The following is a 720-nucleotide window of genomic DNA, read 5'->3' as shown; positions in this document are numbered from 1 at the left end:
CAGGCTGGTCTCGAACTCCTGAGCTCAAACAATCCGCCCGCCTCAGCCTCCCAGAGTGCTAGGATTACAGGCGTGAGCCACCGCGCCCGGCCTCACATTCTTATTTATCAAACCTTTTTCTTTTTTTCATAAGTTCCAGCCTTTGAAACCTTTCATGCAAAACATCATTATCCACCCAATAATCAAATCCAGAGGGAATAAGCATGCCAACTGTCCTTGAGAATCAGGTGTATGAAAGAAACTGAGACAAACGCTGAAATCAGCAGTTTGTATCAACCATTGTAATGTCTTTCTTGCTTCAGCCTTTGTTTCCTATTCAAGAAATCAGAACTAGAGATGTTTCAATTTACAGCCTGTTGCAAAGTAAATTATCTAATCTCCCCTCTGAGGGCAGCACATAACTGTCCGAAATAAAATTCCCCCAAATAGAAAAATATTGATGTCATACTTAAATTTGAAGGCAGGAAGAACACTATAAGAAACAGCCCAGTTCCTTTCAGTAAAAGCATGTTACTGCCTCCAATGAATAAATAAACATGGGGTAAACATCTAATTTCAGTTAAAGAATAAGTGATCTTTCTCATAGAAATGTAAATTAAGATGGATCACAAAGTTTTTTCACATGTCTGCCTTTTAGAGCAACCATAACCAGAAAAACCAACTATAAAAGTCTTTACTCTAAAAGGATAAAACAGAAAATTCCTTCTAGGAGTTTTGCAA

The sequence above is a fragment of the Propithecus coquereli genome, unplaced genomic scaffold, assembly GCF_000956105.1.
Source record: "Propithecus coquereli isolate 6110/MARCELLA unplaced genomic scaffold, Pcoq_1.0 Scaffold24, whole genome shotgun sequence".
NCBI lineage: Eukaryota > Metazoa > Chordata > Mammalia > Primates > Indriidae > Propithecus > Propithecus coquereli.
Note: the sequence above shows the minus strand (reverse complement) of the source record.